The following is a 24,204-nucleotide window of genomic DNA, read 5'->3' as shown; positions in this document are numbered from 1 at the left end:
GTGCTGAAAATTAGAGTATTGAGTCAGAAACAACACCAAAGAAATAATTGCAGCAAGACAGAGGAGGCTCTAGGCAGGCAGAGACTTTGGAACAGTGAGGCTTAAATGGCAGCTTAAATGTGGAGTTTAAAGAAGCCAGAAACAAGCTGGAGAAGTGCATTTTCTAAWGCATTGTAACCAGCTTGTCTGTGATCTCTGCAGACCGAGGGMAAAAGGAAAATGATTTTCAAAAGGCCAGGACAGGTTTTCAGCACAGCAGGAGGGGTTCAATCCCTGTTGTTACCCAAGATCTCCACTGCAATGTTCATGTGCTTACAGAATACAGCAAGAGGCACAATAGCATCAAAGATTAGCATACAAACAGCTACAGTGAGCTGGAATAAAATTTTCTCCAACTTTTATGAGGCTCTCCATGCAATATTCCTTTACTCTGGCTTTTTATTTGTATATTTTGGTCTAATGCACAGAGCAAAACTGTTCCTGAAAATTCACTGTGGGAGCTGTATATGCAACAGTTATTGATCTTATCTCAGTCTGATGTATTAGTTTAAATAAGCAAATAATAGTTACAGAAGTTTAAAGCAGATGGCACCAACATTTCATCTAATCTGTGGCTAAGAGCCACTTCATTTTTCATTCTTATTTAGAAYGAAATAATATCATTACTGACTTGTGATGTCAACAAATCATTATTCTTTATCAAGGCATTCATTTTGCACTGATCAGGGCCTCTTGGCTGATCTTTGATTATATTCTATCCTTTTTCTTTTTTTTTTGTAGTTTAATTCTAACATTAAGAAATTACTATAATGCAAATCTATTAGTRTTTTCAGTATCTATCATTTATTCAGGAAATGGCAGAGATATTTAACAGGTACTTAGCGCGCATCATTGCAAAGTAGAAGGTTGATTATAAATAAAAGTGAAAAGGTTTATTGAAGACAGAGGAGTATGAACTTTCTGATGATCAGAGCAGCAGATGAATAATTCATTATCCCTCYCTTTTTAGGAGCCAACCTCAGGAGCAGTGGCCACTGTAATTGTGGACACCAGGTTATTATGAGGTTATTAATTTGATTATTCAGTGTCATGCCACATTCTCTCAGGGCAGCTCTCTGTGTGGCTCAGCCTCACAGGCAGTTTGAGGTGTTGTAATGTGGCACAGCAYCTCTATCAAAATCCCAGGGACTTTGGAATATCCCTCATTAAGGGCTGGAGTTCCACGTGACAAAGCACTGGATCCAGCCAACACCTCTGGAGAGGGTTTGGAGCAGCAGCACAGAGGTGGGAGGCAAAAGCCTCGATAATTTCATGGGCCATTTTCTAATTAGCTGATCCCTGAGAGGTTAACTGGCAAGGCTGGTGGGAATCCAGCCAGAGAATGATGGAGTCTCCAGCACCACAAGTGATGCTCGCCTGACCTCACATGGATTTTGTGCTCCTGAAGAAGCRCAGCCTGCCAGGTAAAGAAGGATGGGTTTGCTGCTCCCCTGGAATGAGCAGCTGAGCAGGGATGTTGTGCAAGCAGATGCATAAAGAGGCATAAAACCACACAAAACCCTAGTTCATGRTCTCTAGAGAAGGCAAAGAAGATCTCAGGGTGTTATTTGGCTCAGTTCTCTCACAATCAAAACCCAGCATCATCAATTAGCACAAATCTGGAATTGGTGACAGGACTGTGCAATAAGAACACCAGCAAAACATGACTGAGGAGCTGGTTTTAGCCTATACAAATGTATGGAATATAAAGAATCAGAATGATACTGCCACAGATGTGRTTGCCTCTACCCTAGCACAGACATTCCAGTGTAAATCATACAGCACAGCATGCTGCAGGTAGGAGTTTCCCCCTCAACTTCATACTTTTAGTGTGTTAAAAATCATTTTTTCTTAACTGTAAAGAAATAATGCACCTTATGTAGAAATCTTTCAAGATTTGAGTGGGAAAATAAAGGCTTGGAAAATTGCAAAAGTTGTGAGAAAAGTTTATTGGTGGTAAGTTTATTGTCATGGGGGAAAGGAGACTTTATTAAAGATTTAAATTTAATAAAGTAATAACTCAAGGAAGAAATAAAAATTTTGATAAAGTTGATCCAAAAGAGCCTAACAATAAGAGGACTTAATCTGAAGGCTTACAAAATCAGGAGTGAAATACAAACTCTGCAGAGCAGGTTCATGTAGCAAGTAATGAGCCTGCACCCCTGCGTAACAATGTGAGAGAATATAGTCAAGCAGCYGAAAGAATTAGATGAGATTCTTGACACCAGGGATTAAGGGTTGTGGCATAAAAATAAGAAAAGGATCTGAATCAGTGAACACGTGATGTATCTYGAGCCGATGGCTTTCTGTTCTTATGATTTTATTTGGGTTTTAGCACTTTCTGTCTTGGCAGCACAACACAAGTGTGGTTTGTGACCAGGCTTAGCCTGCTGCTTCTTTTGCTGTCTGTCAGTCCATTCTCCTGATTGTCTGGGGCTGAGTTCACAATTCTGCATCGTGAGATTTCTTATTCTTTCAAAGTCACCATTTGGGGAACCGTCTCTCAGTCTGAGCACACTGGATGACATTTTCATTGCATCCAGATCCTGTAGGAGCAAGGCATCAAGAGTTTCATTTGGAAAGGCAGGTGCTGACAGCCTGAGACATCGAGTTTAAATTTTTCCACACTGAAAATGGTTATTGTGCTACATATTGATGGAGCAGCCTGGGTCCCACAGACTGTCCATTTCCCTCCTCGCATTTTTCATTGCACTCTTTAAGTTTACCCTGGGAGAGCTAAAGTGGCTCTGTGGCAAAGCTAAGCTTGCATCGTTTTCTCTCTGTGCACCCGGCAAAGTTTACAGAAAAYACTTGACCTTGGGATAGAAAGATGTAAAGGGAGTGGATGAACATGATTTCCTTTGATTTAGATTACAGYGAAAATTTCAAAGTTTGCTGCCCCTTCTGATTCCTTCCTGTGGCTCTCCCAGCTGGGAAATGCTGTTCTGCAGGAGCCACCCATGTTTGCTGCTCGTTCAAACCACTTTGCAGCGTGGAAAAGCACATTTGGAGCAGCCTGAATCCTGCTCTGCCTGCACTGAGTGAGGGTGAGAGTTAATTAAAGCCACTCTTTGAATGGACATCCTTCCAGTGCAATTCTGCTTTCTGTGGAGATGGTGAGTGACAAGAACATAAATCGGACGATTTTACTGCGAGTCATTAACATTCCAGTCCTGGCTGCMTCCCCTGATCCTGCTCTGCAAAAACCACTCTCAAATGATGTCACTGCGTGTTCCTCTGCACAGCCAAGAGTGAAAGACTGTGATCATTGCAATTACTGCTCTGGTTAGCCCACTCTGCTGCTTCAGGTCGTAAAATATAGATGCTTCTCTCACCTCGTGGCAAATCCTCATTGCCAGGCTGTCAGGAGCAAGGAAGCAATATTTATAGTGGTCTTTAGGGAGCTCTAGCCCACCGTGCAGTTAATTATGATAAACTGTTTTATTTGTAAGAGCTTCAAACCGCTTTGTACCGTGGCAATGCACGGCTGTAAAGGAGCTGCTTAATGAGGATGGTCAGAGCAGCAAATGTCTCCTGCAATTTGACAGGAAAAACAGCAAGATGTGCCTGCCCTGAAAAATCAAGGTGTGATTTTAGCATGTTCTGATAATACACTTGTGCAGTGACAAGTGGAGATGAAGGCAGAGTTTCCATCCTATGAGCACAGGCTCAGGTTTTCTCATCTGAGGGCAAAATTGGATTATGAGTCCCCAGAAGAGGCAAGGCCCAGGGATTCCTGTCCATGGGAGAATGGAATATGGGTTTCATCTGATGGAGTAGGGAGAGGAGAGCCCCATGGGAAGCTGTTTGGTTTGTGTGTATGGAAATGCAAAGATTTCTGGTTTMTTGGTGATTCTCAGGCCCCTCCCAGTGGGAGCGGTTTCCTCAGCACAGTCCATATGGATTATGCCCAAAGTTATTTGGGATTGGCTCTGGAGGGCTCTGACACAGRCAAAACAGGCAGCAGTGTCCTGGGGATTTTGTTGCCTCCCAAAATCCAGCTCTTGCCCTAAGCCTGGGGACAGCCCTGCAGCTTTGTTAGGCTGAGTGTGCACAGTCCAAGCTGAACTCYCCTCTCCATTTCCCCACAGATCCTCTGGCATTGCTCAGGCTCTGCACAAACCCTGAACTGCTGTAGGGTCTCACTGCAGGACCAGACACGAGCATGGGCTCACAACAGGGTGATCCAGGCTCCAAGGACTGCTCCAGCACCCTCTGAAACCACTGTGAGTGTTGTTTTCACTTCAGCAGATCCCAAAGCGTTCCAAGATTCAGCACAAGCAAACAACTGGATAATTTATGGGTGCTGTGATGGCGGTGTAGCTGAGAAGCTGGCTGGGGCCTTTCACTGGAGGAGATTCATTAACATTTCCACTGTAATTGTTGAAAAGCYCCTGCACTGCCTCTGCTGGCCCACATCAGTGTCTTTCATCAGGACACTGCAGAAAGCAGGACTTGACAGGCCATCTAAATTAAAGCTGCGTGAGCAAAAATATTCTTTATCTTGGGGAAAGAAAGAAATTATATTAATATATAATGCCCTACATTTAACATTCCCTCAGTACCCTCCCACTGCTGAGTTACTGTACTTGGAGATGTGATCATATATTAAACACTGTGAATTCAAGATCTTCTTCTTTCTGGCAGTTTGTCTAGAGCTGTTCTATAGGATGTGTTCAGCTTTCACATTCATCTCCAAACTGGGATTTATAGGAATGATATTCTGGTTAGAACGTCTGACAGCATCGTACTTTGGCTCTTTTGTGTTTCACACACCTGTCACAGGAGCACATGCATTTTCCTTTGCAGTCAATAGAGAACTAATTAGGGCATAATTAGAGCAACTATTGCTTTTCATGCATAAAATCCCAGCGTCTCAACCTGAGTCATGGGCTGTCTGTAGAGTGAGATGTGCAGGTAGGCTGGCCTGTGGTTATTGGTAGTTCTCCTGAAGCTTTAATTAGAGATTTTTGCTGGCTCAGGGTTTCGGCACTGGGAAAGCAGAGTTGGGGACAGAGGAAATTATTTTCCTGGTTAGCTACTACATCAGGACAGTGACAAAAACAGGGCTGTGAACTTGAGCTATAGGCAATCATAAAATTAAGGAAGTTTATAATGCTGCAAAACAGCTTTTTTTTTTTTTTTTTTAACTCAAATAGTTGCATTTTCCAAATGCTGTTTACATCTTAATATTGATAGAATTTTCTATGCATCCAAAAGCATTTTATAAAATATGAGAGTTGCAGCTGAAGAGTTTCCTCYCAATGAAGAGGCGGATAGAAAACAAAAAGTTGGGGCTCTTTCCTAAAGCAAAGTTTATGAGTGTGTCTGCCTGAGCTAAATGGGATTTGAGGGTGTGTTACCAAGCTGTCTTTACAGGATAGAATCCTAAAAAATCTACAGCAAGAGCACATTTAGAGGACATGTCTCTTCAGGTTACAGTGCCAGTCTGGCTCGTGATGCAGAGGGAGCCAAACTCAGGTTACATCAATGTAGAACCATTTTTTCACAAGGCAACCTCTTGCAGGGCTGAAGTGATACAGAAGAAAACCCACCATGCTGAGATAGTTCAATTAAAAATGGTCTTGTATTTAATGAAGAGGAAAAAAAATATAAATCCAAGGCAAAAGAGGAAGAAAAAACAGAAATTAATTTTTTTTTAACTGCACAGGGCTTTAATGTGCTTTGAAGGGCTCTGTGTGCAGAGTAAGAAATTAATCTCACCTGGCAATGAATATTTACAGTATTGGGAATTCCATGCAGGGCCCAGCTTTGGTTTCCTGTGGAGGCTGGAGCRTAATTTACTGCAACAAAATAAACAGTGCAGTTGTTCTGGAGAGGTATTTCCTTCCATTCCAATAAAAATGGTTTCAGTGAGAGCACGAAGGGAAAAGCCCCAGTTCAGCAGCCCAGCCCTGTGAGCTGTTCAGGGTGAGCAGGTTTCAGGGCTTTTCTCAGCAAAGATGGATGGAAGAATTTACTTAACCAGCTGAATGTCTGGGGTTTAGTCACTTGGAATCATCCTTTCATGCAGAAAAGGTGATTTTTAAACACTTGGCTAACGGCGCCCCGGGTGAAATCTCCGTTTGTTTAGTACTCATTCCATGTTAAATATTAACCTTTGGAAAATGGGTTTAACTTTACAAAAGGTTAAAATAGTTTCCTTTTACTAAGCAGCGTACTAATGCGTTTTTTCCAGCAGATATAGGCAGGACTGAAACTTAGGAGATGACTTTTTGAGCAAAAATTAATATGCACTGAATTGTGAGAAATAATGCTTCACTTTAGTACTTGATTAGGAGCTGAGCAAATTATATGTCTTAACCAAACACAGGCATTTCTGTCTTTTTATATATCACTTGGTTTGGGGACAAGGAAAATGCACTTACAAATCTGTCTTTGAAATAAAAATACCAATTAAATGCACCAATTAATAGCCARTGTGAAGGTGTTACCTTGTTAAAAGTGGTTTTTGTCATTCCAATGCCTTCTTTCTGGACACGCTTAAATAACTTGGTATCGTTTCTGTGAGTTGGATTTTGTTACAGCTGATTTATGGAAGCTTGCACACAACCTGACATGCACAGGAAAATGACAGACAAGGGAAAAGCTAGAAATAATTTTTTTTKGCTACTAARCACTAAACATTACTTTCTTCAATCTRTGGGTAGCCAGGGCATTTATATACCTGTTTAAGTCCTTCTCCCAATGAAAAGACCCTCCCTTTTCTTTAAAATCAAGTCATCTTCACATCTTTTTTCTCTTAAAATAATACATCACTATTCATGTTCAGTATAATTCTAGACCTGTTTAGTCTAGCATGTATGTGTACCTGTGTATGTATAATCATATATAAAAATATACATAATAGACATGAGTAGAATAAACACCAAATTGGACCACACATTAATCTATTTTTTTTATGTGCAGTGACTATTTCCACCTTCATAATCCTCAGTGTAAAGTGTAAGTAAGAGTTGTTCTATCTGCTGTAGCAAACCATAAGCACAAAAGGATTCAGAAAGTAATAACAAAGATAAATAACTTCACAATAAAATTTCAGCTCCAGTAATTTCCCATTTATATTTTCTCACTGAATCACGTAGTCCCAAGCAATGCACTTTTTTATGTCTGGGCTGCATCACACAAAGCAATTTTATATCTAATACTTCCCAGTGTGTCCAAAATATAACATCACATGCACAATGCATGGCAGAGGGGTCGATGAATTATACAGAACCTTCAAATAACATCACTGGGAATGTGATTTCATAGACTTTCTAAGGCAATCAATCTTACCATATTATGAGGAATGAATTGTCAGTCAGGGATTTTTTATTTTTTTTTTATTCTACCAGGAATGTTTCAGAASCTGTTACTTAATGCTCCTTATTGTTGAAGGCTGCCTGCTGAAGATGTTTTTCCTGTGTGAAATTACTGATGTGTTCTGTGTGTCTCAAAATTTAGATCTCAGTTAGCACAGCGTTTTGCCAGAGTGCATTACCTGAGGCTGTAGGAAATGTTCTCAAGTGAAAGGAAGTGGAAACTTCAGGGAGGAGGAGGTGGGACTAGCAGGAGCAACAAAAGAATAGCTTTTGTGTGTGAAGAGCATGTCTTTGTCTTATCTAAGTGTAAGCTCTCTTCTCTTCTCTCCGTCTCACACGCACTCCCACGCACTTATTTAAAATATGATTTGCAATGACAGCTTCGCCACCTCTCCCGAGAGCAAACAGATGAAGATGAACTTCCTTCTTCTTTCCAAGAGAGTGACTGGGATGTTTCTCCATTTTWTTCTTAAAACAGCAGCAGCAAAGACAAAACCCCACCCTGGCAGAGGATGGGATTCAGTCTTAGTCAGGTTTTTGCCTGATGTTGCTGCAGCAGCGTGTCCACGGCGGCTGAGTAACTGGTGTGAGTATTCCTGGCAGTCATGAAGCCTTTTTGGGGATACAACCACCTCATTTTCCTCCCTGGAAGTTTTCTGTAGGTGTGTGAGCAGTTGGAGCTGGGCTCCTCTCCTGAGTTCTCCCGACAGACAGCAGAGCAGATGGCTCCGTGCGCTCCGTTATTAATGTTAGCTCTGATCCCGTACGTGAGCCACGGAGCCAAACCAGCACACAAACACGTCAGTCTTCAAACATGGCTCTTCCTTCTGGATTGAAGTCACTTCTCATTCTCTGAGAGTTTTTTCACCTGGAAAGACGTGAGGGCTTTACTGCCCACTGCAAACCTGACAGGTTCACAGGGAGCTGGGAGGATTCACTCACCACCAGCTGATTCCAAAACAAGAAGTAAAAGTGACAGAGCTGAACCATCCAGYTCTCTCCCTCCTGCCATCCCCTGGAAGCTGATGTTCTAATCTTCTTTTGGATTCTTTTCTTGAATTTAAAATTCATTAGTTTTAAGGCARGGGGAGAGGAAAAAAATGGATAGCACAAACAGTCAGAAAACTCTTTAATAAGAATTCTTTTTTCCCAGTGGGGTAAATATCATCTTTAGTTAGTTACACTTAGCTTACAGATTACTGAGACAGAAAAATCCTGAGTGTGAAATTCTGCTTAGTATTTACCTAGATGCTGTCATCTTASKCTTTCTCTAGAGACAAATGCAAATGTGTGCCACAGGTTTTAAATATGCCATTAATTACTGCACACTGCCTCCCTTGCACAGAGTCAGTGAATTCCATGAGTCGCTTTCAGTGTAAAGGATGCACAGGAATTGTGCCAACATTTTTCAGTTTGCAACTTACTGTCACTTCTGGAATCAGCCTGTGACAGCAGATGTTAATTCTCTGCTCAGTAGAAGCCTCAGCACTGGTAAGCAGCAAAGTTAGCAAGAACAGCTGTCATAGTTGGGTTCAATCTCAGCATTTCTGAGACTTTTATATTCCTGCTCCATCGTACAGAGGGAAATTTAACCTTAGAAATGGAAAACCTGTTGCATCAGCACCAGAGAAACAAAGGTGGTGTTAATACTGGTGGATGTGTGGTATGCAGATGGAATCMAACAAACAGGAATGAATTACAAAAAAAGTAAAAAAAAAATCACTAATTTAATTTATTGCATAAAAAACAGTCTGTGCTTCAGATTAATATAATACTATAATATTTCTATGTAMCATCTTTCAGAAATGCTTTCCCAGCTGATTTTTATTCCACTTTAAAGACTTCTCCCTCACCTGCTTCCAAATATTTGTCTCAAGCTCACAGCATAACGCTGTTCAATCACCAAATATCTCCTATTTCCTGCCAGAGGAATGAGCCTTTTCACATGAGAGCTTTGCTTTCAGCTTGCATCTTCTTTGTTGTCACTTTCCCAAACTGGAATTACCCCTGTGGTTTCAGTTCTTGCACCACATAAGTTGCTTCACTGAACTGGCTGCTGCTGACAATAAAACACGGAATTTCAGATGGGTTCAGAATTCTCCCAGCCTCCAGAAAATAATGTGTTTCAAACTAATGGGCTGCATCCATGAATCTGTTCAGAGCTGCAGGTCATAAACGAGTTCTCCTGTTGTCCCCACTTGCCCACATGTTGGTTCAAACAGATTCTTTGCTGAGTAAAATAAATCAGAATTTCTGCCCCTGAAGTGTCCTCAGGCCCCACCAGTGAGGAGGGATGCTGAGTCCAAACCAGCTCTTGCCCCTTTAGGCAAATTTGGGAAAGACTGGGAAAGTTCCTAAAGGTCAGACTAAACCCATTCCAAAGGAAAACCCCAAATTACATCAAATTTCAACAAATCAACCTCAACACTGCTGGTTTCCTTCTGCTGATCACCTCCTTTTGAATGCAGTTATTTGTTGTCTAAACCCTCGCACGTAAATAACCTTCAGTGGTGGTGGRARGGGAATTKCTGCAGGAAATTTGGATAAACAGCYTGCAGAKTCTGCAGAGCCTTGCAGCTGAAAAAAAAAATGTCACCCCCTTGTATGCAAAGCCCTCTAAAAGCTCAGGGGATCCCTCTGATTCCAGGGCAGCAAATGGGAGTTTTCTCCTTTACAGCTGAGATGCAAATGTTCCTCTCTGCAGTGCCTTTTGACATATATGTTGTCACATAAAAAGCTATGTAATGGYATAAAATTGGACTGTATTTTTTCTTTCKTCATGTATTTCCTTTAATCTGATTTATGCAGTTTACTGGCAAGTGTGCATTTTCTCTGGAAAAAATGGCACGCAGTAGCTCAGCAGGTTTATGTTTAAGRCCCCTTGTTAAATAGCCAATATTTGTGAGTGATGTTCTGCCCCTGAAATAATGTTATTTTCTAATACTCAAGAACGGTACATTTTGCTTTTAAAGTGCACTGTGTGCAAGCGAATTCTGTTTGTGAAGCAAACAAAAAAAAAACCCAGATTATTGGTGGAGAATTAATTTCAGTGACTGGAAATCGGGGACCTCTATTTTCCCAAGAAGCAGAAATATTTTCCCACACAGTTACACTGTACACACAAATAGCCTGGAAAAAACACTCTCGCTCATTTGAATTATTTTTCTGCCTCCCCTTGTTAAAAAATCTTGCAGATGTGCATACATTGAATTAATACTTGGCTGCTAGAACACAATGAGGAAATATTTAGTGTATGATCTAGTTAGAATTACATATACTCAAAGCTTTTAATCTTGTGCTATGAATTTATCTCAGGTTTATGGACTGTATTTTWAAATGCTTAATCTTCTGTGAGGATACATATATTTCCAGGCTTTTTWAAGAGTGGTTCTGATTTTTGAATTTCCTTGATCTTTCTTTAAACATTTTGTATTGATCTAATGTATATCTACATAATTTACTGTAATCACAGGAACAAATGCACAGTCATGATGTAAGAATAGTTGCATAAATATCCAATATATCTCAACAGCCTATTTCATACTTTTATTAGTGGAATAATATTTCCTTCATAGAAATGACCATTTGAAACATTTATTTTATAATGTATTTTACAGCATTTTAATATGCACCAGTTTCCTTAGTGTTAGAGCTTGGACTTCAGCATAAAATAAGATCACTTTAAAAAATATTAATTTGAATATTTGATATGTGAATGGATTTCCAAGCTTGATGGAAATAATTTAAATCCATTCGTTAGAGTAAATATTTCAGTTTTATTTAGGCTAAAGGGGAGTAAAGGGAGAAAAGACAATTGTACATATACAATTAACTATATATATATATATTAGTGGTTAATCTTTCCAAAGTAGACACCATCCAGGGGTCAGAGATCATTTAGCACTTTAATAAATATTTTCAAATTTCCATTCCTGGGAAGTGATTACAAATAAAACACCAGACATCATCTTTGATATGACACACAACAAAGTGAGTGTTTGTATCTGTAGAGAATTCTCCAAAAWCGTGTCCAGGACACACAAACACCCRGATCCATTGGGTTTGTTCTCAGTTCTGTTAGGATTTTCTGATCACCCTATGACCAGGCAGTTGAGGATACACTGAATATTGGGGGAGTTTTAAAACAGTTGTGCCCAAGCTCCAACTCCATCAGCTGCCCGGCTTTTCCGCAAAAATTGGTCTTTCATTCTTTGCAGCCATAAAAGAGCCCAGCTCACTGAGCCAGCTGACACTCCATCAGCTGCAATCCATTCTGCTGGAGCTGTTTGCTTGTCAGATTTATTTGGAGCAGTATCTCATGGCAGACACCTCGTACAACTGCAGTTTCTTACAGGGACGTTTCAGGAGAGGATGATGAATCTTCACGACGATTTATGTGGCTCCAGATGCTGGGGATTTGCACAGCACGAGGGACAAAGCAGTTCTTCATGGCAGYACCTTTTAAGAGCACAACTTGTGTATTTTTTTCACTGGAGGATTTGGGGGTTTTCTATTTGTCTCTTTATTTTGTGCTTTCTAGTCTTAAACTTAGGGAATCCTAAAATGTTTTCAGTTAGATTGGAATTATTTCTGGATTTGAAATGTGATTTATTACCAGAGGTTTCATATGCTAACATTTATAAAAATGTTGATTTTTGCAAAGCGCACTTGCTGGATTTTTAAAGTGTGAACACTGCTCAAAGTATTTTCTACTGAAAATATTTCTATTTTCTACTGTCCTTGCAGGCAGCATTGGAGAAAGAGCCCATTTATGAACTCTTTTCTGTGTAACATACAGCATCCAGCTGTAGTTAATTGAGAATACTTTTTACACCTTTGTCCACGTGGAGAATTTTATCCTTATCACCAGTTTTTAAACAAGAAGAGATTTGAGTAYCTGGAGTAAGTTTGATTTTTATTCAATTTTTTTATTTAAGTTAGTTACCTCAAAAATTCCAGACTTTGCCTTTCCCAGTCTGCACTGAACCTGCATTCCCTGGGAGCTGGGCACGGCTGCAGGGACATYGTGTCTCTGGAATATTTGTCTGAACAAATACTTTGAGATTACTGAACAAATTCATGGCACTTGTGTTCCCTGGATTCCTCGCTCCAAAATTGGAACTATGGAGTGCAGGATTTGTCACTACTGTGCAAAGCATTTCTGTCTCACCGTTCTCCAAATGAACTCGAGCACCAGGAGCTTGGTACTCGATGGAGGCTTTGATAAAACAAATGATCCTGCTCCTGACACCATCTGGCTGAACTGCCCTGCTTTTGTAGCTACACCATCATATTCTGCAGGGTTTGTTCACAGTCCTAATAAAATCAGGTGAGGCTTCACGGGGTCTTGCACAAGATGGTGGTTTTGACAGCATAAAGCGTGTTTTAACAACCCATCATTAATGAATGAATTATTTAATGAATCTCTGTCAGTTCAAACACCCAGCACCTGTCCTGCCCTCTGCCCCCACTCCAGGAGTGCTGGACTCGATGGCACAAACTGTGCCCAGACCTCAAAGGGTCACTCAGTCCTGTCCAGTGCTGCCCAAACAATTYACCAACCCTTCTTTGCCCGATTATGACAATGCAGAAACTTTTGTCCTTTTTTTTTTTGTCTCCCTAACAAAAAGCATTTTAACCTGAGTCCTGAGTACAAAAAGTGCTAAAAGTGTTTCACATCCGTTACGTGSAATACTTTCTAAATAACAGTCCCTGGACAGACACTTGTAATGTTCAGATTTAAACTCTGCCTGCCAATGTTACTGACAGGTGTGGTGCAAGAAAGAAATCAGACTATTAATTAATTAAAACTATTTCTATGTCAAAGAGGAGTGGAAAATAGATCAGGCATATTATGAATAAGAGAATTGCTGTATCTTGCCCGACAAGGAATTCATTAGCACAATCTGCCAGGACCTTGTGCATTATGTTTTATATAATTCGATATTTTTTTTCCTAGATAGAGATTAGACAAGGAGATACTGAGTGATCTATTATGACATCATGATCTTCTTACCAGACTTGTACCAATTCTGAACCCAATTTGAAGACATCCCCTATTATTTTTTGGGTTTGCACTACTTCTAATCACAACACCACTAATATCCCCAATGGACTTGATGTGCACTGTGAYAAACTCCATGGAAACTGTATGGATAACACCTGAAATGCTGGGGCYTAACATTTTTAATCTGAAATGTTTAATAATTAAGAACTTGTGCTACCAAACTAGAGTTTATCCTGTGTCCAAAGCAGGCTCTCAGCAGTTTGGCCTTAGGGGTTCTCAGAGAATTACTTCCCAAAATTTTTCCCCCCAGGCTACCCTGGGACAGCTCTAGTTTTATCACTTTGAAGAATCTCTGCAATATTAAGAAGAGAGSAAAAATTACATGGTGACTGCAGACCACTGCATTTTAGTATAACTTCTTTGTAAGACTGTTAAAGATTTTGTTCTTCAAGCAGCAGCCTGTGGGTGGTAAAAAAAAAAAAAAAAATGCAGTCTGAGCACTTGAGTGAATTGCTGAAGTGCCCAGAGGTTTGTGCATCCAGTGCTGAGAACCCCGGAGCAATTCTGACCTTTCTGCCTGCAATTGGGTATTTCTCCTGTAATGGATTTTCCCCCCTACTGTTCAGCTCGGGTTTTTATAATAAAGGGAATTCTTTGGCCACGCCGGCAAACATCAGTTGCTATAGAAATGTGTAACTGTTTACAGGTGCAGTATTGAATTGTGCTCCCTTCCTGGGACTAACAAGGGACTTTTGTTTATTTGTTATGGAGCCTTCAGCAGTGAGGGGATGGGGTTCAGGGTGCAGAGGAGCCTGGAAGCCATTGGGCTGCCTTTGTCTTTAAAGAGAATTAATGTCTGTCAGCTGCAGTGTCTCGGACAATTCGTTACGGAACATTGGCCGTGAGCTCTGCTGAAATGCAAGCATTGCACTCATGGATCTGTGCAAATGAAGGGGAGAGCACAAACCTTTCCAGCACAGATGTTATTTGCTGTGTTCCCTGTCCCACCCATGACAAGAGYAGGATGGTATCACAGTTCATGGCCCACATTTTTCCATTTTTTTCTGATGCCCTGCTCAGCCAGATCTCGTGAACACATTACCCCAAACTGCGTTTGTACTCAAAGTACAAACAAAGTACTCACAACATATTTAATAACATTGGATCTACATTTTAGGCCCAATCATTGGTTTCAGAGGTTTCAGGGGTTCTCGTTTGATATCAAATGCAGTTTTCYAACATGAACACAGGATAAAGGGTACAGAGGAATCACCTGTTGACATATATGTTGTCACATAAAAAGCAATGTAATGGTATAAAATTGGACTGTATTTTTTCTTTCTTCATATATTTCCTTTAATCTGATTTATGCAGTTTACTGGCAAGTGTGCATTTTCTCTGGAAAAGCAGAAAACACAGACTGTGTTCCTATAGCTGCCTTCTCCATGATGCATTTCAGCTTTAATGACAGTAGTTCACTGTCAAATAAAAAATGGCTTTTTATACATTCATTTTTCTTAGGCGAAAAACATTGTTAATTGGCAAAGCCATCACTTTTACAACACTGTCTCTATTTAATGTCTTAGGTATATGTTAAAATTATCCAAACCAATCATGTATAATTCTAGCATAGTGATTTTATAACCAAATTTTTAATAGCTTCAATTTTATAAAACTTTGAATTAATCTTTTTACTCCACGGGAGCTACTTCTTTAAAATAGTATGAAATGAGGATCTGGGCCTGCAGAGCAGTTAATCAGGTATTTAATTTTTTTGTACACTGAGTTGTAACAAAGAGCTGCTCTCAGTCTGCAAATGCCCCATTAAATCATATTTAGGGAAAAAAAGTAAGAATATGTGAGCAGGAACAAACGTGTCCTCCAAGGATTTCAATACCCTCATGGATTTATGTGCTTGACTTGGCTGCACAAGGTCATCTCATGGCTGAATTCCTTTTTAAACACAGGCCTCCAATGGTACCYTTTATTTAAAGCAAGATTTTGCAATAGCTGTGCCCGTTCAGACAGTTTGGCTGAGGTGGGATTGCTGTGCTGATCAATTCATGCCCACAATTCCTCTCTTCTTCTTGGCAAACGAGCTCAGCTCTATCAAAGTCACTTCCAGACAAGGGACAAGGTCAGATGGAGCCTCCCAGCCAAGCAGATAAAATCAGGATTTGCCAKGATCTGCTCTGTTTGTTTGTGCAARCCACGAGGGAGAGGGCTGGGKTTGAGYYTTCCTCTTTCTGAAGRAGCAGTTTGGCTTTGGGGACTTTCCCTAATGTTTTTATTCTCTAAATCTGGCACCTTTCCTTGCCTAAATCAGCAAAGAGCCGTGAAGGAAATCTGGGAATGAGCAGGGCGATTCTGGGAATGCTTTGATCCCACCTCACTCAGGTTTTGCTTAGTAACCATCTCTCTCCCAAGAGCAACCTTCCCTGGCCACTCAGGATTTTACAAGAATTTGGGGGGACAGGTGGGTGCAGGTTCTTCCTGGCACATTTGCCATGACTGGACAAATGAACAATAATTTTTAAATATTTTGGACATTTTCATAATCTTGAACCCYGAGGAAAACTCTCTTCSCCAAAGGAGAGTTCCCCACTTTGGGGCAGCTCCCAGAACAAGAATTTCCACTGGTTAATTCGGGATTTAGGGGCGTTAAGATCTGGAGTTATCACCTTTAATTCTGCATTTTACAGCTTCTTCTGTCAGSCACTAAATGACACCACCAAGGTGGGAAACTTCATCTCCTGGAGTTCCTGGGTGTCTCATCTTTCGTGTGCTCACTTGGTATTGCTCCCAGAATGTAACACTTACATGTCCACTCCCACACATGCATAAAAATAAAATGGAATGTCTAAAGCAGTGGGAAAAAAAATGCAACTGGAGTCTTAGTATTTAAATTCATCTTTCTAAGGTTTTTTTTCCGTATAATAATTAAGATGGTTATTTGAAGAAATTCGGTTTTCAAAGAGCAAAGTGCCATAATTTGTTACAAGACACATAGAATCTTTTCCTTTTTTCTTGGTTTAGGTAGGCCAACAGAGTTATCTGAGTTTGACAGGAAAAAAGGTGAGGGGATTTTGATCTTTGGGAGCAACTTAACATTAAAAATGCTGTAACATGACAGCTGATGCATAGATTGATTTCCTTTTTCCACACTCGGGAGCTTTCCTCTGCCAATCCACCGGTAATGACAGAAATGCAACAGTGCCATCTCTAGGACAGACTCWCTCCCCGTCCTTGTGGGATATTCCCAGGAATTTCAGGAGCAGATGATGGAGGATGGATGTGAATTCACCCTTAGACTGTTACAGAAAACTGAGATGATTGCAGCACATAAAAGCTCGTGTGATTTGGTTTGGTGTTTTTTTTCCCCCCCCCTTGTTCTGAAATCTGATCAAAGCGTTCAAAGTTCACCAAAGCTGATCTTGTCAGAGCTCTGGGTGAGCTCTTTSCATCCCTGGGTCACAGCCCCTTCTCTTTTTTTTGTTTCTTTTCTGTTTCTGTACAATCCAAAGGGGACACATTTTGTTCCCAGTCACTCCCCCATTGACTCATCTCTTGTTTAAAAACACAGGCAGGAAAAGTACAATCTTTAATCTTTGGATCTTCTACCTGATCTTAAGGAAGTAGGGAAAGATAATTCAGTATTTTTTTGGTGTATGGAGTCCTGGTTTCTGGTGGGGTCAATTCGGACAACAACTTTGCATGACAGAGTTGAACAACCCAGACAAATCCTGTGCTGTGCCTTTAGCCAGACCTTGATACCAGTCCAGGAGTTTATTGTGGATGTGGAGAACTTGGAGGACTTCAGGYATTAAAAAAGGACAATTCTGATTTCCTCTGCCTGAAGGATTACATTAATACCCTCTGACTGTAACAGATGAAAGTGTTGGGAATACAGATGTGCCATAATGAGCTCAATAAAACAGAATTATTTTACGCTGCGTTAATATATTAGAATCACTCCTAACTACCAYTTTAATGTTACTCGGGCTATGTGCTGACAAGACTTGTCCACAAAATGGATGAGTTAATTGTTCTTCTAATTGTTTTATTTCGGAACTGGAGTTCCTTCCACACTTCCCCAGTCTTTCATGACTTTCTGCTTTCACCCTCGTGCTGCTGACCGATGTGTGTCTCTGCAAGCCTCACGGCTGATCTCTGTCTGTAATCTCACATCTTTCCAAGCTGACAGCTCTGCCTCYACTTTGTCCATTTATTTAAAATGTTTCTGCACAACATCTGTCCCCGATTTTTCCCTTCATCTTTTACTCCAAACCAAGCACTCATTTGTCACTTGGTTACGTGCCGTGTTTTCATATGCATCACAATGATTAGTGGTGCATGCAGAGGCAGGAGCAGTCAAGTTTTACCTGAAGGAAACATTTGTCCATGTTATTGATGGTAAAATGTTGTTTGGACAGCTCTCCAAATATATTTGTGCTTAATTGCCTTGGGAATTGTGGTTTTGCTGTCAGCTGGCGTGGCAGGAGCTGCTCAGGGAGTGACCTGAGGTTGGGATCTGATGGAATGAGGGGGTCAGGGGCTGCTCAGGGTTGGAATATCCTTAGGTTGGGAGCTGATAAAATGTGGCTGTACCACAGGGGAATCCTCTTGTGACCAAGCACTCCATCACACTGATCCCTTCCGTGGATATTTCAGGTTGTTGCTTTTAATTAACACCGTGCCAGACTTAAAAATTCTCCTCAGCAAAACGCTGCTGTTTCCCAGCATCCTGCTCTTCCTCACTTCCCCACTCACTTTCACCTTCCTTTAGTGTAGAGAAACAAGAAAATGGGGGAAACCACAGAGTTTAAGTGAGACTGAGACAAATTTTTGTTGGCTTTGTGGGCTGATTCCAAACCTCTTACACAAACGAAAAGACTTTTTGGAAGTTTTGGGGCTCAGGCTCTGAGCTCTGCGCACCCCTGGAGTGCAAGAATTTGGGGGGACAGGTGGGTGCAGGTTCTTCCTGGCACAGTTGCCATGACTGGACAAATGAACAATGTTTTTTAAAATACTTTGGACATTCTCATAATCTTGAACCCTGAGGAAAAGCAGATGGTGACAGTGACAAGTTTGTACATCATTTGTGGATGATCCCTTTCAAATGTGGAKTTTTATTATCTCCCTCTTCTCCAGGACTTCCAGGAGTTCCTCTGAAGGAGAGTGTACCATTTWAAGCTCCTAAATAGTGTCATGTGACAGTTAATTAAAAATTATCTAWAAATGTTAAGYAGAGCACGGAGAAAATTCGATGAAYTGTGTTCAAATCTCTTTGARGCACCTGTGTGATATTTACAGTATTATATTTACAAATCTCTGTAGTGCTGATCACCCTGCTGTGTCCACTCAGCCTCCTCCACACAGGAATTTGTAGCTTTTTAGTGTACAAAATGCTTCTTCAATATCAGGATATTCAGCTGACATAATCCAGATACTTTCAGGTGAATATCTCATATTCTGTCGGTAATTTGAAAGTATAAAAGAAATACATCTAAAGCATTGCAAATAAAGCTGTACCAGTGCATCTTGCTGACACAGATGAATGCAAAACTCAATTTCTTACTCCTTGTCTTGCATGCAGCACATCCTGTGTTGGTTTCCACTATAATATTTTATGTTGTCAAGTTCCCTAAGGTCTTGCAGACCCTTCAAAAAGGAGAGGGAAGCATTCTGTACTTGCATTTGTATTTTACATTTAGAATATGCCTTCAAAATCTCTCTGCTTTAATTTTACAATTTCAATGCACATAAGAGACGTCATCCATGAAGGGTGCTACGTGTCTTTCAAAAGTGTGARGGACCCATAACTCAAAAGACCCTCAGGTATAAATGAATTATGAAGGACTTTCTCATGAGTGAAAGGAAAGTAATCACTCTTCAGGGATGAGGTATTTTATTAACTCCACAGATATTCATTTTAGTCTCTTTAAAAAACATCCAAAATAATATCTATTTAAATCCTGGTGTGTGTCCTAAGGGGAAAAGGTAAAAAAATGTGTTTGAATCACCAAAATATCTCTTAATTTTCACTTTCCTGAACACCATGATGGAAACAGTGGATTAATGGTGCTTCAAAAAGCCTGGAATGGGCACTGAGTGGCATGGAAAGAAGGAACTGTGTTTTAAAAATAGTTATCTGTATCTTGTACCAGCCATRAAAATATGAGGGAGATATTGGGCTGCTTTCTGAGATGGATCAGAAATTAGCTCTGTTGGTCCAGATAAATTTAGAATCACTGATAAACTTAGAATTGATTTGGTTTTATCTTGGCTTGATTGTAATTTTGTTTGTTAGAATTATAGGGGGGCATTCAGCTACCTGTGGACCCCAMAAGATCCATGACCTGAAGGTTTTAAACAATAATTTTAAATGTCATTCTGCAGACAGGGAATGCAAAAGAACATTTGATTGACAGCTGGTGGTTTGGTGTCAGAGTCAGAAATAGATCCCAGGTCTCTCTGTGCATCTTTATCCAGGACATCACCCACCAGGCTACACTTTTAGACCTCAAAACTGAACTTGATYCTTGCAGATATTAAGAATTTTACATAATGTAGAAAAGATGCCAGCTTTGGCATTGACTTTGCTCAGTTGTGGATGGGACTGGTCTTAAACTGGAAAAAAAAAAGGGAAAAAATGTTTAAATAACAAAGCGAATGTGCAAACAAGTGATTTATGAAGGCCATAAATTTCATAATCAGAGTCTCAGAAAAGATCTGAAGATCTGAAGGAGTTCGGCCCACAGTTCATCATAAATCCCAAGGTGTTCATAAGTTTTGAGAATCAGGCCCAAAAATGTGCATCCCCAAGCTGGGAGGAGTTTACCAGCACTAAACAATTTACAATTAATCAACACTGTGAGGTGACATCTCCTTCAGGAGTATTACCAGTTCTGGGCAAAAAAAAGATTCATCCTACTGTTTTTACGCAGCACTTTGTACAAAACAACAGCACAAAAGATTTGTATTTCTTTTATACTTTCGGAAYATTTTTGTGTATCAGCACAAAATAACACAGAGGGAGTGTAGAGCTCTCAGGCACCTCATTTCCATCTGATTTGTGKTAATACAGAAATTCAACAGAGCAATGAAGGAAAGAGTCCTGAGCTTTCAAAAGTCCTGCATCAGACACAGTGTCCACCCTGGGCTGTGCTCACTCGTGTTCTCCCTGCCTGGCAGCCAACATGTGCTGAATGATGGGTCACAAAATTCCCAGAAAAASCATTAATCATCTCTAAATCATCTCTTCATTCTCACTCTGGCTAGGACTGYGCAGTAGACGTGATTTACAACATTTTGTACAATCTGTGCGGATTAGGAAGAGGAATCTTCATAATTATATAGGCTTGCTGTTATTTAAATATTTACCAACATTAAACACCAAAGGGGCTGTGCAAATGATCCAGGGGATTCATATTGTTCTAAGCTAATATCCGTTGTACAATATTATGCAAATTGTGTAAACTTTATTCGGTTTTCTCTGCTCTGAGCACTGTATCCCAAGGCAGCTATTCACTAACTTGAAACAGATAAAGTTTTAATAATAAATAGTGATGATGAATAAGTTAGAAAGTTTGTGCAATGCTAATGTAGTTGTTGGCCCCAGGGTAGTTTATTAGATAAACAAGTAACATTTTATAAGTTGCCTGCACATAAGTGGCTTTTGTTTTCCAGGAAATGTTTGTATGATAAATTATTTCGAGACATGAGGTGTTAACGAACAAATTGTATTCACTTGCAATTTGCCACCATTTTCCTGAGACATGATTTAAACACCAAAATTTTACTTTATCAAAATGACAGTAATGCGAGAAATTAAACTTTGCTACGGGATGAGGGAGAAATGCAATATTCCTAACCAAGGGATAGAGCTGAAGCTATTTTCATTAATATTCAAGGCATTTTCAGGACTTTGGCTCTTAAAAACAGTAAAAATTAGATAAAACAGTCCAAGGAATACCCAGCATGCCCATGCTGTACTTCTGGCCACTTGATAGCATTGACCAGCATTTTCARATCAGCTGAAAGCCTTGATATGTTTGGGAAAGAAATCCTGCTAAACCAAAAGGGAATGAAGCATAAACAGGTTTATTTAACCAGCACACTGCAGTGAAAAACCAGCCAAACCCATTATTGACTCTTGCCACTCCATGCAGGGCATCCCTGACCCAAATAGGACTCTCTTTTCCTAAAGCACATTCTGAGCATCTGCATTGTGRTTATGTTCAAAATCCCCCTGGTGATACATCAGCTCTTAATAAACTCAAATCACCATCATTTGGATCTTCGATGATTTTTTTTTTTCTTTTTTAATGTAAATAACAAAACAATTTGATCTCCTTGCAGGGGAAGAACAGATGGTGCACTGGTGAGAAGGGTCTCTCATTACATTTCCTGGGTTTTTGCAGAGCTGGGGTCTGGTTATTGCTGCACTGCTGTGAGTCATTCACAGAAATATTTATGGCACGGGACACGGCTGCAGGATCTTTGGGAAAATCTGTGTTTCTCTCTGTGTTTGTTGTCTTACTTGACAGCATCACTCACAAMTCTCTTTCTTTTCTCCCATCCCATGGCTGGATGGATTCTGAAATGCTGCAGAATTGTCAGGAAAATAAAACCTACAAAATAAATCAAAAAACCAAATGAATTGGCGCAGGATTTAATGGTTAGAATTTTASACTGCAGGAGACAAGTTTCCATTTCTGCCTCTTCCAGTTTCTTACCACTAGTTCAGATAAGTCCCTGCAGTGCTGGTGGGTATTTTTTAATATGTAGAAGAAATCACATTTCAATTTTAAAGAAAGTACTTTTAGACTTATAGATGAGAAGTAACATTAAAAACCTTCTTTTGGCTGTACATCAGCATACCTGTGCTCAAATTCATTGCAGAATGAAGTATAAAGATATGCAAAAAATAAGGGAAAAACACAGATTAATGTTTTAACAGTCTGAAATCATTCAGTTTTATTCAGTTGAAACTCTGTAAAGTTTCAGCTTCACAGAGTTTGGACATAGTTTGTATAACAGTGAAAAGGACAGAGGAAAATTTAACTGTCTGCTCTCTATTCCACTAAATTAATTTGATCATTGAGATATTTAGCTCATGTAGGGGATCCCACATGCAGCCTGCTCTGTAATTATGGGAAACCTCTTTTCTTACACCCTTATTCCGCACTGAAATAAAAATCCTGGCATTCAAAATTTTGTATACAGAGAGAGCGATGTTCGCTTTAAAATTTAGCCATAAGATTTCTATGAATGTAGGAGAAAAAACTGGTTTTTGAAATGATTTTTTTTTAATACTTAAGCAGTTGAGGAACTTCCTACGAGATCTTCTAGAATATCACTTGAGTGCTTGTCAAGTGTCTTTCTTCTGTTTGAATTTTCCACATTAGTGGTCGTTGCTATGATACATCAAACCCTCTGGTAGCAACAGGATTCATTTCATGGGCAGGAGATCCCGTGGCAAAGACTTATCCGAGCGGGAAATTAGAAAGATGCTGTTCCTGAAAGCCATTAGCATAAGAATGCACTTAAATATGATTTTAAATCATTTACCTTTAGGAGAAAATAGGAACATTTCAGATAAAAGTCTACCAAAAGAGCATCCAACTGGTTGTGCTTTTAGTGTAAGTAGTGGAAACCATCTCTCACCATATTTTTGCAGTTGCTGAGCATTAAAACTTTCTTTTGAAAAGGTTACATATCCAAATGGTTTTAGTTCAGACATTCTGGAAGTATCTGAGTATCTGCTCTGATGAAAATGGAAACTAATTAYGCACTTCCCCCTACATTTTTGCAACATTAGTCTTTGTTGGTAAAAGACGTATCACTTTCATTCATCCATCTTCCACATCCTCCCAAACACATTAAAATACTCAATTAAAGTCCTTTATTTCTAGAGTGAAAGGTCCATTAGTTTGCAAATTTCTGCAGAACAGCTGAGCTTACTTTTGTTTTGACATTTGAGAAAAAGATGTTCTTGGGGAGATAATGAAGCAGATCCTCCACAGATATATGTCAAAATAATAGTTTGGGATTAGCAGAACAGAGAAAGAGGGGGTGACATGGCTTGGGCATTAAAGTGGGGAAAACAGCATTTTTAGGGAAATTAAAATTGAATTTAAAAGGTTAAACCAACTGAGTGATGAGTTTGCAGGAGAACTAGAAAAAGATTCCTCAAGACATTGCCATTCATAACATCAGAATGGATGTAGATCAACCTAAATCTCCACTTCAGAACCAGAGCATTTCACAAAAGTCCTCACAGATTTTAAAATATGGCCCCAATGCTTGATTTCTGGTTTTGACCTCAATCCTCTTTGTGCTAGGTCCCCAGTAACACTCTGTACATTGGATTTAGCCAGAATTGCAGCTCTAGGAAACATTATTTSGTTATATCAGCAAGGAGTTGACTGCCCCTGAATTAAACCATAAATCTCGCATTTTATGAAGGTTATAATTTCCCAGGAAATAACATAAKTATGTAAAGTAAATATTTGCAGCTTCTATAGGCCAAGTCATGACCTGTGTGCTTATAGACACAAGATGAAAGTAACAAAAAACTGCAGAGCTCTTTTTCACTGTAATAGTTAATTAATTCCACTTTCTTCCTGAAAAAAAAAMCAAAGTTGTTTGGTTTTGAGGTTCTTTTTAATGTAAAATATTCCATTCTCTCCATGGTCTCAATGGTAGAAGGTTCTTTAGACAAATTATCTGAGTCGTGGTTTGCACAAGGCTGCTGATCTGCACCAAGAGAAAAGGAAGTTTACAATCTTCTTCAGAGGATTTRCTCAGAACTCCAGATTTGGGATTAAA

The sequence above is a fragment of the Malurus melanocephalus genome, unplaced genomic scaffold, assembly GCF_030028575.1.
Source record: "Malurus melanocephalus ecotype Western Australia unplaced genomic scaffold, MMel_1.1 scaffold_341, whole genome shotgun sequence".
NCBI lineage: Eukaryota > Metazoa > Chordata > Aves > Passeriformes > Maluridae > Malurus > Malurus melanocephalus.
Note: the sequence above shows the minus strand (reverse complement) of the source record.